Below are 14,515 nucleotides of genomic sequence, written 5' to 3' on the forward strand. Positions count from 1 at the left end.
AGAATTGTACTCTCTTTCCCTCCTGCCCCAAATACAAATATAAGAATTGAGTGCCTTGTGGACAAGTGCCTTAAATCATTTCCCTTCATTGCCCCAACAGATTTAGAGGGCCAGTAGGAAAAAAAATGCAGGACAGAGACTAATGCTAGGAAATCCAAGAAGCAGCGTGGTTTAAGGTCAAATATCAGGAGACCAAGGAAATAAGCTATTGTGGAGGACAAGGTCAAGTATCAGGAGAGGAAGAAGCGAGCAAGCCAGAGCAAGGAATCAAGAACTAGGGAGAGAGAAGTTATCTCCCTGAGGTACAGCAGGTTATTGCTAATGATGGAGAGGGAGTCGCTAAGATAGTTGCTTTATTGCCCATGTCAATCCTCAAGTGGCTGGTTAAATGCCCTTGAGTTCAGAATATTTCTATGACTTATGGCCTGGCTCTTTGTACTAGCCCATAGGCATCACAGTGTGTAACCTTATTTTCTTCTTTATTTTCTTTGTATATTTTGTGTATTTTCTTTATTTAAGTAAGTCCCTGGAAAAATGTTTACAGCCAAAGTCTTCCAAAATATTCTTCTCCCTGCTCCATCCCCCTTTCCTAGCTTCAGTTTTTTTTTTTCTGAGCCCAAGGCCTAGAAATAAGTTCAAGATAGGTTTTCTTTTATGCCCACTGATCTGTAATTAGAGAGTTAAACACTCAGCTATGTAATGAATTATTTCTTTCCTTGATAACATGTGAATTCCAAGTCTGCCTCCATTTGGCTGAGATAAAATTATTTTGTGATGTGTTGTATAAATATGAATTTGGGGAATTATAATTTTATAAAGCTTGAAACTGAACAATGAGACTGTCAAACATCTTGAGACCATGGCAGAGAGTGTGAATCAAGATGGAATGTGATTGATGAGGCAGGGATGGAGGAAAGACCTTACCTAACAAAAATGGGATTTTGTTAGGGATACCTAACAAAAATGGGAGAGTGAAGTCAGAGAGGCTATAAGAGCATCTTTTCTGAATTGTAATCAAAGCTGGAAAGTGGACAGTAAAATTGACTTATTACGGAAATTATTGGCCAAAGGAAATAACGAGAAAATTTTTCATGGATACTCCAGAACACAAAAGAGTTAGAAGTGAGGCTGGAATATGATGGAAACTAAGGACCTGACATCTCTAAAGACCAAGGCATGATAACCATCCCTAAAGTGAAATATGTTAGAGGTAAAAAACCAGATTTATAAGTTATATTATAAATTATTTAAAAAGACAAAGACAGCCACTGAGATCTGTTTTTTAATTTATAATAATAACTTATACTTACATAGATTTTTAGGATTTATTACAAACTTTCCTCACAGAAACTTTAGATAGGGTATGCATTGCTACTGCCCATTTTCAGATGAGATAACTGAGACACAGAGAAACTAAATGATTGGACCATGATCACAAAACTTGGGTCAGAACTGGTATTTTAATTCAGGTTGTTTGATTCCAACGCCTTTCCACTCCAACATGCTGCATATAGTTGGTACCATATAATCCTTCACATAGTATCAAATTAGCTTATGTACCTCCAAATGTTAAGTAAGTGTATAGTGTTCTGATAATCTGTCTTTCAGGATTTGGGATAGAAGAAGTATGAAATTCAGATCCAGGCTGTGGCCCAAAGATGCAGTCCACATTTAGGGCATCTCCTCTATCTCTGGTCTCCATCACTAGCAGTAAAAGTGGCTAGTGACTAGAACCTCCTCTTTGAAGAGGTCTGGAGCAATTTTATCACAAGTTGGCCATCACATTACCAGATCCTTGTACCTCCTTTGAGTTCTCAGATTATTAACTGAGGAAGGAAGCTAGAAAGAGTGACAAGCAAAAATGCCAGATGACATGGGATAAGTTCGCATTTCCTAGAAATTAACAATAACTCTTGACTTCAATTAGTTCTTTTTCCACCTAGCCCTGCTCTGGCCTCTGTGAAGAACAGATGAGAGTACTTTGCAACGTGCCTACTTGCCTCCAAATATCTTGCTCTCTCAAAGCCAAAATCAATTGCAGGTCTCACTGGTCTTTAGTAAAGTGGAACCAGCTGCTTCAGTACCCTTTTCTCCCCCTCTTTCATTTTTTCTCCCTCTTTGTAGGTGGTTGGGAAAAATGTATATATAATATATATTTATATGTATATGTGTGTGTACATATGTATATATACAATACATATAAAATACATATATTTATATATGTGTACATATGTATATATATACACATACACACACATATATATTTGTATTTATAATTATATCTTACAACTTGAATTTGCTAAAATCCCTTCTCTAAGATTACTATTGGAGAAGCAGTAGATGAGGCATCTTATAAAATAATGGAAGGGATCGTATGACTCTTTTCCTCTGCATGAATATATAGCTTTCTCTCTCTTTTTTCTACCAGGATCTCTATGTTCTGGAAAACAGAGTAAGCCCTACTAACCTGTCTCCTCCAGGGGAGTTCCTCCATCCTTTAGCTATTATCAAGTCCTTGTTGACTTGTACTGGATAAGAATGAAAGCTGTTCTTTTCATTAGCCACAATTCCATTTAACTCTGTGCCTGTGAAGGACACACAGGACTTTTTTTTTTTTTACCCACAACAGTCTTGTTTTCCAAGTTTCCTTGAACATGAAAGTCCCTCTTGGGAGGACAGTAGTATCTGCAACATATGAGGGAACTCTAATGAAAGCTCCTTGATCAGCACACTATGGTTTCCAGATGTTTGACTACAGGTCCTTTCAAAATATGCTCATTACCGTTTATCTTATTTGGGGAGTAGCCTAGTCATTTTTTCTAGCCTCTGGGGGAGGTTTTCCAGTGTCAGGATAAAGGCAGGCTTTGCCATTCTGACTTACAAGTTTTAATAGAAAGATGGAAAAAAAAAGAAAGGGAGATGCAGCCTTGCACACAATAACGTATTCAGAGCTGTTAAATTATAAAAGAAAAATGTCGGCAGTTATAGTCTTGAGCTATTTGTCGCTTTTCTTCCATTGGTGGCTGGAGGATTCTCTGGACCCCTACCTAATGCTTCTTTAACTATCATTACTGGGAAAGAGGTGAAAGAACTTAGGTCTTAGAGTGTGTGAAAATCCCATTGTCTACTACTAATCAGCTTGTATGATCATTGACAATAAAATAATTTTTTATCTCAATCTTCTCATCTATATAATGGAAATAATGATACTTCCATGACCTATTTCATAGATTATCATGTGGATCAATTATCATGTGAAAACAGTTGTTAATTTTAATGTGTTACAGATTTTATATTGCTATTACTGTTGTTTCAGTTATTTCTTACAATTTCTGATACAAAGTCATTTTCACAGCTTAGGAAACCAGACTGTTGGATGATATAATGAAGAAAATGATATCTGAACCTCTTGGTCAGAATAATATGAATAGGTGTATTATTCCTTCTGAAATACATTAATTTCTATAGCATTTATGCCAACTCTGAGTTCACCATTTAATAATTTAACCAAAAGTTTATTCATTTTTTAAAAATATTTATTAATTTATGAAATAAAACAAGTATTTCTGTAACATAGTAGATAGAATAAAGAAGATGATTGCAATCTAAACTGCAAATCTATTAGGTACGACAAATAACCAAATATTTTTTGAGCATCTACTGTATTCTAGATGCTATGTGAGTCCCAGTGGAGTAAAGTAAACCTGAACAAGGAAGCAAATATTTATTTATTAAGCACCTAGTGTGTACTAGACATTGTACTAAGCACTTCACAAATATCTGATATGATTCTCACAACAACCCTGGGAAAAAGGGTACTCTTATTATCCCCATTTTACAGTTGAAGAAACAGAAACAGATAAAGATTTGATCACACAGTTAGTTGTCTAAATGCAAATTTGAAGTCACGTCTTCCTGACTCAGTACCTAACATTATCTTTACTGCTCTGACATCCAGCTACCTCTGAATAAGATAATTTCTCCTTTGGAGGAATTTAGAATGGAGGCAATAGTACACAAACAGCAACAATTATGTTAGAAATAATAATTATAAATAGATAAATAAATTATAAATAGATAATGTATATGATGTAAAATGTTATTATACATTATATAAATATTATATATATATATATGTATATATATCTGTATTATATGAGTCTTATTCAGAGATACCCAGTGCTCTCTCTACTGCTTCAACATCCAGGTACCTCTGAAAAAGACTCATATATAACAATAATTATATATTATCTATTTATAATTATTGCTTTTAATGTAATTATTACTGCTTATGTATTATTATCTCTATTGTAAGCTCCTACAATGTAGGGACTGTCTTTTTCAGAAGTAGCTGGATATCAGAGCAGTAGAGAGATGCTGGGTACTGAATCAGGAAGAACATGAATTCAAATTTGCATTTATATATGTGTGTATTACACATATATATGTGTATTATATATATGTATATATATAGTTTGTACATATATATGTATACATGTGTGTATTACACATATATATGTGTATATGTATATATACATATACATATATAATACACATATATGTGTATATATACATATATGTGTATATATTCATAGATGTAAAGATAAATAATTACAAAGAATAATTATATAATTATACAATAATTAAAATAATACATAATAATATAATAAATATATAATTTTATTAGAAATATAGATGGCTTTCAAGAACATTTAAAGACTATGAGAAATCAGAGGAGAAGAGTGCTTCTAAATAGGAGGTGATCAGGGGAGTTGTCCTGGAAGAGGCAGCATTTAGGCTGGGACTTGTTGAAAGGATAAACTTTCATCTAATTCATATGTAAGAGATGGGATGAGGGATTGTCTGGAATGAAAAAAAAATGGTGTGAATGAAGACCCTGGGTAAGAGATGTGACCCTGCTCTTGACAATACATTGCCTGATACCTTTGCTAGGAAAGCATCCTCAAATGCTATCAAATTGGGGGTTGGAGGTGGGGAGGGAGGTGGCTTGCTGCATTAACCCCACATCCCATCTCCTCCTTCGGCTCCATTGCCGTCAGTCTTGTAGCGTATGGCACATCTCAATGACTAGTGTCAGCTCTAGGGCTCAGGGAGCTGAGCAGTAATGGCAGATGGTTCCCAAGGACATTAATCACAGTGACAGATGGTGAGTCCCTAAGTGATCCTGAAGTGTCCTGGGGCCCTTTCTTTGGGTTGGGGAAATCTCTTAGAGAGACCATTTCAGCAGGTTCAGCTAAAGCATCTTACTGGCTGACCTCCCATTTCAGATTTTTGCTGAAATGTTAATGAAATGATTTCCTCCAGCTTCATTTTTTTAGACCAGGCTCCTTAATCACTTATGATAAGAATGTATGCAGTTAAGTTGGCTTTGGAAATATGAATGTCAGTCAACAACAGATATATCCAAAAAGGAGCCCAAGGGTCATTGAAATTTGGTGAGTTAATTGCCCCTGCTTACTCCAGGGCTGCCAAAACGATAAGCAGGGGGGATTGTGAGTCTCTGTTGGAGATAGAAGTAACTAATAAAAACAAGTAACAGGAGAAGAACTTATTTTAAACTCTCTCTGAAGAAGCTCAGACTAGAACTAATCCAGGAACAAAGTCTTCTTGACTTTTTTTTTTTTGGACTCTATTCCTGCTTCACAGAACTTTGGCTTTCATTTTTCTAAGTTGCAGGCAGAGCAGAAAGAATAGTCCATTCCAAAAGGTTCCCAATGCTCCTTTTCTTTAGCAGGAGAACCAAAGGCTTTCTCCAGAACTTCCCATTATAAGCATTCTAGAACCTGTGCATCTTAGATTGAGCTGAGCTTGAGATGATCTGGAGGGTCTTACATCCTTAAAGAAAATGTTGAAAGTAAGCATAAATGCATCTCAGGATGTGAGTTTTGAAGCATCTAATTTTGTAGGAAGGTATGATAGTAAAAGCAGCAGACTTTGACAAGGGGAAAAATCAGAATTATTACAATCTTGAAATTCCTACCTGTTTTAGTAGCTTTAGTCAATTTTCATCTGTCATTAATAATCAACCCAGTATTGATATTTATGTATCTCCTGTGACCTCTCATGGCCATTTAAAAAATCTGCCAAAAATTTGATGAATAGAAAAATGTATAGAATGATTTTATATTTATATATATGTATAAGTGTGTGTGTTTACATATATCCATACACACATATACATTTGTATTTATGGTAGCTATCTTTGGAGTGGAAGAAGGAAGAAAAAAGGAAAAAAATGCATATTTTTATTTTACATTTAAAAGGGATAGCAAGTTGTACATAATAGATTTACATTTTCTTGTGAAATAATTTTTTAAAAATTATACAGTATTATGAAAAATTTGTTTTATTTCATAAATTAAAAATAAATAAAAATTTAAAGTAATCTGTCAGGTATTTCTGTGGAACACTTAATGATATGGTTATATTTGTGCTGATATTAGCTCTCTCTGTCTCTTTCCTATTTCTCTGAAAGGCAGAATAGCATAATGTCTAGAGTTGTTTTTAACATCACCAAAAACTGTATTCAATATGTACATGTGTGTATTGTGTGTGTGTTTATGTAACACACATACATAAACATACACACACATGCATACACATACCCCAATCTGCACTGATAGATAGATTTTCCTCACTGGGACTTCTCTAAACCAATTAATTCAGTTTTTTTAAAAATAAAAAATGTATGTTTTTAAATATACAAATACATTTATATAAGGTGTTTACATATACATAGGCATGTAAATATCTATACATACAGATAGGGACTAGACCAGTGATTTCATTAATTTAGGGATCTCCTGCATGACAAAATTCTTTCTAACAATGTAAATTGGCACCTTCTTGGAAATTTATAATTTTATAGTGTTGTTTGTACTCAACACTGAGTTGTCAAGAGGATTGATCAGGGTGACATGAACAATATGTCTTAGGATCCTATGTTTAGAACCAGGAGGAGCCTTAGAAGTCAACCTTTTCATTTTGTAGGTGAAGAAACTGAGAAACAGAGAGATCAATTGACTTGTCCAGAGTCATATAAGTATCTGAGGCAGCTTGGAATCCAGGTCTTCCTGATTCAGAGGCAAGACCTGAACTCAGTTCTTGCTCATTCTAATCCTAGATCTCCATCTATCATATCTCCTGTCTCTGTCGTTCTGCTATGTATATGTATATGCATACATGCATTATATATTTATACACGTATATGCATATGTATGTGTGTATAACTCTTCAGCAGGGGCCCTATCAGAATTGTGTTAAAAGATGCATTGGTTGTGTTGGAACTTCACTCATCTTGCATCACCTAGTTTAGCTCCAAATTCACCATTCAAAATTCAACAAAAGACAGAGGACAATGATAATGGATGTACAGTTATCCCTTCCATGATGAGACTTTCCCCTTTGTGGTTTAGATATATCATGGATTAGCAGAAGAAGTTGAATGAGAATTTTTTTGAGAGTTTTGTGGAAGCTGTAGATGAAGGCCAGAAGGTTACACAGAAGAAATTTAGAAATTCAAAAATGCATAATATATATATATATATATATATATATATAGTGTTGTATATAAAAATGTAGTATATGTTTTATTTTTTAATACTATAATAATTCAGACTTCTTCTCTGGTATGAAGGGAGGGCCAAAAAATTCCACATATACTTTCCAGATTTCAGGTGTACAGTGCCCCTAATCCCCACAATGTGGAATAGAAATAGTATGTGTATGTATGATCTTGAATGTAGAGGGCTTTTTTTTTTTACTATTGTTTATTTTTGCACTACCCATCTCCTGCCATGTCTCACATAGTACCCTCAAGTTACATCCAGCCAATAAACCTTTATAAGTGCCTACTATGCTCCAGACTCTATTAAATGCTGAAGATACAAAGAAAGTAAAACACAAGTGCTTTCTCTCAAGGGACTCACACTTTAATGACATAATAGGTGTTTAGTAAATCTTTGTCTGTTTGTGGAAGGGTAGACTTGGAGTTGGTCTAAGTGATGCAGAAATTCAACCCAGAAGAAACAATGGGATTTTGTAATATATTTCCAGTGAAGGGACTTAACTGCTTTCATCTTCAATCTCTTTGGTACCTCTGTGTGCCATCCTAGTGCTCTATCATGCTGATGTTTTGCCCTCTAATAATACTCTTGCTTTAGAAATCAATACTAATACTAATAGTAATAATAACATTTTACATTTACATAGTACACTATGATTAGCAACCATTTAAAAAGTGATTTACATAGACAGGAAAAGTGAAGAGATTCATGAAAATAATACTTTGTATGATATAATTTGGATGATCTTGATTGATTTCTTCAGTCCATATGTACCTCATCATCCATCCACATGGATTTTAATTACCTAAATAGTTGTGTTGTAACCTTGGATAATTCACACTATTTTTCTGAAGTTCACTTTCATTAATTCTAAAATGAAAGGTTTGGATTAGATGATTTCAAAGTTCCTTTCTAGCTCTAAATTTCTCTGTATGAGCTAATGAATATAACCTAACCTCTCCTTTCCTCTCCCTCCCTGTACAACACCTAGGGGAGGGAGACTGATTCTCCATCAGAGAAAAGGGCCATCACTGTTATAATATAAGCCAAGAGGCTGGAAGACCAGGCTTTCTGTATGGTCTAGTCTACTTAGCATTAAGTACAGTGTTCTTTATGCACAGTGGGTGCTCATTAAGTGTTGCTGATTAACTGCTCAGCACACATTATTTGAAAATGAACTCAATTGGCCTTTTGATTTTGGGTGATGACTTCATTTCCTCTAGGTAAAGGTGCATATGGAGTCGGGAATCATACAGCCAGAGTGTTTTGGGTCACTATTTCTTAGATAGAGGATAATATCTGCAGATGTTTTTAATCTGTACCACTCTTAGAATAATGCTAAGATATGAACTGGATCTCTGTTATTACCTGAAATGGATTCTGCATACAGATTTTAGGTAAAACATATAAAAAGTTAAGACTATATTGTCTGCTAAAGAATCTATATTCTTAGGAAAGAGAAGAATTCTATGCCTTATGCATAATAATGAAAAAATAATAATGGTACTAGTAATACTTCACAATTATATAGCATTTTATAACATATTGTAATGAGTAGAGGGGCTATAACTGAAGGGAGGAAGGCTTGGGTTCAAATCCTGCCTATCATAATTGAGTTGGAGTCCTGGATGAATCATTAAATCTCTCTGAACCTCAGTTTCCTGCTCTATCACAACGGGGATCACAATAACTGTTGAAGGCACTTCCCAGGGTGACTATGAGGTTCAACTGAGCTGATACGGGTGAAACAGTTTGTAAACTTTAAAGCACTCCTAGGAACATTAGTTTTGTCATGTCTTTTATGATTTTGTGTGATCTGGAGCTGAGAGGTGGACAGGGATAATAGGGTTAAACATCTCAATTTTGCAGTGAAGCTAAGACTGGATGCCAGTTTTCCTCTCTAAGTATCTATCTGGGCTTTGTTTCAGGTGTGGGAAAAATATATATGTTAATATAATAACTGTATCCATTGCCCTTAAGGCAACCTCTGGTAACTAGCATCCTGTCTCACTCAGGATTCTTACCTTGCAGGAAAGAAAGCATGTTGTTCTCTGGACCTGTTTAAGTAAGCAGTGGAAGGAGTCAGTTGGCTTGGGGTGCACAGAGAAGGAAGGGGACAAAGGGAGGGGGAAGATGAAGATGTTTTTCAAGATTCAGGCTGGGCTGCTTCTCCCCATGATAGGTACCTCCCGCCAAGTGGGTGTGTTGATGCCTGGAGCTTCAGAAGCAGCTGTTGTGCTGAGGAGGCAGGAGGATTTGGGGGAGGTCAAAAGCGGCTCGGAAGTTAAAATTCTCTGCCACTGCCTGCATGGACTGCTTTGGTAGCCATGAGGTCAGAGAATGTGTGGCTTTCTTTTTTTTTTCCCCTTTTCCTTTTCCTTCACCAAATGCAAATCAATAGATCCCGTATTCAGAGTCTAACAAGATGTCAAGGAGAGAAGAGTAGCCTTTTCATTCAGAGAACGGTACAGGGAGAGAGAGGCTCCACTCAGAAGGAGGAAGGGAAAACAGGAAATGGGAGGGGGGAGCGAAAGGGGAGGAGACGTCAGGGAGAGAAAGGGGGAGAGTGAAAGCTTTTGAGGAGCTGACAGGGCTATCTAGCAAGAGTCTAGGGCTATTTCTTACTCCATTTACTGACACGTGGCAGGACCATCTTGTTTTAATCTCCCTGTATCATCTGTGAAAAGGGGACTTTTGGGGTATCTTTTGTGGTTGTCAGGTTTTAGTGTTTACACAGGCTACTTGGCTAAAAAGCTGTTCAAAATAAATGTATGATGAGAGTCTAAAATCAGTGCTTCTCCCAGGTCTGATCAGATGCAGAAGCCCTAGGGATGTTCCAAGGTAGGGTGATAATTTAATGGACCAAGAAAATCCAATCATATTCTAGGGGATAAGAACTGGGGAACAACTAGTCTGATCTACAAACTGTCTTGAGGAAATGTCTATGGAAAGAGTACTGGATGGGTAATAAAGATTTAGGAGACTTGACTTTTAGACAATATAGATTTAATGGAAAAAGAGGAAATTTGGGTCTAACCCCAGAAATTCTACTTTTTAAGCTTTTCAGCCTTGATTAATCAGTTTCCTCATCTGTAAAAATGATGGGTCTAGACCAGATTGATGTCTCAGATCTTAGAAACTCTAAAATGCCTTTATTTTCACATGGGCACTCCTCTCAGACTTATACTATGATCTTAGGCACATTACTTAACCTTCATGTTCTTCAATTTCTCCCTGGAAGATGGACCTAGTATTTCCTTTATTGACTTAATACATGGGGATGTGAGACTTGTTAAGAAGATAACCTCATTGAATAATCTAGAGTAATGATTATCAGGATGGCCAAAATCTTACCTCTTAATTTGCTCCCATTGAAGTCCCCTGAGTCATCTCCCGTCTAGACTGGTCTTAACATTCCAGGCATTCTGAAAATTATTACTGAGGTTACTGCTATCTCTATTTTGTTTCCATCAAAGTCAAGGACCTATTGATTCACTCAATTGCCACCTAGGTCATCATGGCCTCTTTGGAATATGATTGTGGAAGTTACAGAAATTGTTTTCTAGATAGTTCTGAGAAACGGAAAAAACTTTCAAGCAATATCAAGATCATATGATCATATATATATCCTTTGGAGAGACATGGAACACCATTTTCCAAATATAGAAGTGACTCTTTTGGATTTTGAAAGGTGTATTTCTTTTTCCAGCTGTGAGTCAATTACTTCTCCAGTATCCTAAATGTTTTCCATAGTGTGTTTTCCATAAATCGAAACTGAGTCTGAGAAAATCACACGCTAAAAGAATTTTGCTCATTACAGGATATTTAGAGCTGAACAATGAATGGAGGTCGATTATAATCTGTAGTAGTTTTAAGATCATCAGTCATTCTTTATCTTTTGTTTCTGCCCAAAGAAAACAACATCTAAGGTGCCATTGGCTCATAGATTTAGCATTGGAGAATAACTTAGATGTCATCTGGACCAACCCCCTCATTTTACACATGAGAAGATAAGTCCCAGAGAGACAAAATGACTTCTTTAAATTCATCTAAGTAATAAATAGCTGAGGTGTAATTCAAATTCAGATCTCCTAAATCTAGATCTCATAATCTTTTATTACACATTGTGGTCCTTGTTATACCCCTTAATCTTAAATCTATATTCTTTGCCCTCTTTTATTTCCAATGATAAATAAACCAATGTATTGCTAAAAACATGATTCATGAAAGAATAAAATTCAGTATAAGTTAACTTTGATAAAGAGGATGTAATTACTGATATACCAAAATACCCTGACTGTAAGGCACTTTTCCATAGGTTGCTCCACATCAAGAATACTCAAGCCAAAATTATAGTGAAGTTAAAATGTATGAACAAGCTTCCGTACCTTGCTTTCCCTCTTCTTTTTCTCTTGAGAAGCAAAATCAGATGGCAATCTAGTCCATATTGGAGAAGTTGCTTAACTGGCGTTCCTGCTCCAAATGAAAAGATGGAGACTGAAGTAAAAAAGGGTGAGAATCAGCCTTATCTCTGAATTGCTTGGTTTCAGTTGGTTTATTTCCCTATCTTATTGCTATTTAAACACAGTTTTGATGATTTTGTTTGCTTTAAAAAAAAGAAAAAAATCATAGAAGGTATAAAATTGCATATTATTTACCCCAGAGAAGAGCACAGTCCCCCTTGTAAATATGCATTGAGGCAGTTTTATTTTTATTTTTATTTTTTTAAGATGTTTAAATGTACCCAGTAGACCGTAATGTCTCTTTCAGAGCTGGTGCCATCTATCGATTAAATATGCATTTATACATTTTTCTTCTTTAAAAAAAGAGAGAGAGAGAAACATACGTTTTAATCATACAATAGGCCTGGGAAGACAACCCATAAAATACATATTTATGTGTTTTTAAAAATTATTTTTAACAGGCTCAAATTTTTTTGCTAAAAATAAATGATCTTTGGATATACATTCTGATATAAATTGGTGAATATGAATTTTGGAAGATTTTTTTCTGTTGGAGGGAGAATAATATAGTAAGCTTTTAAAAGGCCCCTTATAAAAGGGCAGATGCCCCATAGGTTAGTCTTTTAAAGATTTGTGATTTGACTTTGTGATTGGGAACAGAAAGGAAGGCAGTAATTCATCTTTACCTGTGCTTTCCTTTTCCTCATCCATATTTTGAGAAATCCCCTTAAATATTTGTCACATCCTAGTCCATACTATTATCATTTCATAACAAGACAATTACAATTATCTTTTCCCTATTCCAAACCATTCTATGCATCCCTGTGAAATTAATCTCCCTTAAACATCACTTTGAACAACTGTGTACTGTTCTAAAATTCTCAATGGATCCCCATTGCCTTTGGAACAAACTTCAAAGTTCTTAGCTTGTTATTCAAGGTCCCCTGCAATGTTGTCAGCTTATATCTCCAACCTTATCTTCCAATAGTGGTCTATAGAAAGTTTTTTCATTAGTCAAACTGCATTAATTGATTTGTCTTCAATCTTATCTCCCAAAACAGGTCTATATAAAAGTCTACCATCAATTAACATTAAATGTTTTCAGTCAATAAGCATTTAGTAAGCACCTACTAGGTGTGGGGCACTATGCTAAGCACTGAAAATACAAAGAAAGAGAAAAAGACAGTTCCTGTTCTCAAGAAACTTATGGTTTAATGGCAAAGGCAACATGAAAATGACTATGTACAAACAAGATATATAGAGAGCATACTGAGGATTATATCAGAAAGAAAGCCTTAGGATTCCCTTATGAACCAAAGTCCATTTCCATCCCCAACTCCAGTGTTCTCTTATTGGAGTCCTCCCATTTGTTAAAGGCCCAGTTCAAGACTCATCTTCCCTAGTTGACTTTCTCTAGTCACTCGTTATGCTGGTGATTGTGCCCTTCTGTAATAACCTATGGCACATATGATCTGCACAGCTCATTTGGCATCAACATAGTTTTTCCTATTGCTCTTTGTCTTTTTATGTTCATATCCTGCCTTGCCAATTAGATTGCTGTTACCATATCTATATGGTGTTTTAAGGCTTGTGAGTCCTTTACATATATTATATTCTTTAATCCTGGAAATACTTGTACAAATTATAAATGGTGAACAAGGATGAAAAAAACCAAAAGGAAAAAAAATCACACAGCACTTTTATACGGATGATAAGGGAGAGGAAGGGAGAGGAGAATAAGAACAACATTTCTTGTTTGATTACCCTGTCTCCAGATTTCCAACAGTTTTTTATGATGCTATCTTCTCTATCCTAGATGAAATAGGAATAGATTTGTAAGAAGACACGAAGACAAACTTGAGGGACACTGGGATTCATAACCAAAGAAGGTTTCAGAGCCACTTTTTCAGTGATCTAGACATCTGTACTTTGGTAGAATGTCACGCCTTGGATTATTAGCACAAACACTGAGTTTGCTGAATATCTGAGATCATATACAGGACACATTTGGATTTTCCTGTCCATCACAGAACTATCAGAAAGAGGGAATCTGTTTTCCATCTATGTTCGGGTCCTTTCCTAACTTATAATCTCTATTTATATGCAAATTCTCAAATGTCAGAGTACTCATTTGCACAAACAGGTGACACACTCAACAAGTGAAGTTTAGTGTTAATATGTGAGCTATATAGGAGGCCAGCTGCAGGCTTTGTCAGCAAAGCTCCGGTGGGGACAAACTCCTAACTCTGCTGCAGTGGGGAACGCTGTCAAACTGGGACACAGGAGCGCTGAACTAGTCTGCCAAGTGGGAGATGTGGATGCATGGAAGGAGGGCCACAGGTGTCGTTTTTGGTGGTCCTCCTCTTAAAGGTTTCAGAATACTTCAGCACATTCCAGGCTTCCCAACATTCTAGTCTGAATCTGAAGGGTCTTCTGTAACCAAAGCGATTGTTTGTGCTTTTAGAG

The 14,515-nt window shown here is 35.7% G+C and overlaps 1 long non-coding RNA gene across 1 annotated transcript in view; it reads left to right on the top strand.

Moving 5' to 3' along the window:
* The window catches only part of LOC116422094, a 45,455-nt gene extending 31,323 nt beyond the window's left edge, over nucleotides 1-14,132 (top strand). Inside the window, exons 2-3 of the long non-coding RNA XR_004232681.1 lie at nucleotides 11,905-12,098; nucleotides 13,866-14,132. This is a non-coding gene — a long non-coding RNA (uncharacterized LOC116422094). The remainder of the gene's footprint in view (nucleotides 1-11,904; nucleotides 12,099-13,865) is intronic.
* The last annotated feature ends 383 nt before the right edge of the window (nucleotides 14,133-14,515 follow it).

The sequence above is a fragment of the Sarcophilus harrisii genome, chromosome 3 (assembly GCF_902635505.1).
Source record: "Sarcophilus harrisii chromosome 3, mSarHar1.11, whole genome shotgun sequence".
Classification (NCBI taxonomy): domain Eukaryota; kingdom Metazoa; phylum Chordata; class Mammalia; order Dasyuromorphia; family Dasyuridae; genus Sarcophilus; species Sarcophilus harrisii.